Source organism: Balaenoptera acutorostrata, chromosome 13, assembly GCF_949987535.1.
Source record: "Balaenoptera acutorostrata chromosome 13, mBalAcu1.1, whole genome shotgun sequence".
NCBI classification, from domain to species: Eukaryota; Metazoa; Chordata; class Mammalia; order Artiodactyla; family Balaenopteridae; genus Balaenoptera; species Balaenoptera acutorostrata.
In genome coordinates this window covers 52,975,161-52,975,507 of record NC_080076.1, presented here as the reverse complement: position 1 = coordinate 52,975,507, position 347 = coordinate 52,975,161, and positions in this window count along the sequence as shown.

Below are 347 nucleotides of genomic sequence, written 5' to 3'. Positions count from 1 at the left end.
TTCTGTCTCCCATACCATCCCAGTTTAGAATTCACCCGGGAAATAATGCATGAACAGAGAGCCTGATTTGCTTGTTTATTTATAGTCCACGCAGTCGGACTCCGTTCAACGAGATCCAGCTGCCCTCTCGGGCAACCGGGTAGGCGGGTTCAGGGACAGGGTAGAGCCAGGCCAGAGGAAGCCACACCCATCCGCTGCTCTCCTGGGCAAGGGCGGTCGCCACCACCAGTCCCGGGCGCCGCGCAGAGACCGGAAGTGCGGTCCGCCGGGGGCGGGGAACGGTGACCCAACGCGGAGCTCGGGGCGGCGGCCAATCGGAAGCTAGCATTCAAGCGAAAAGGGCGGAA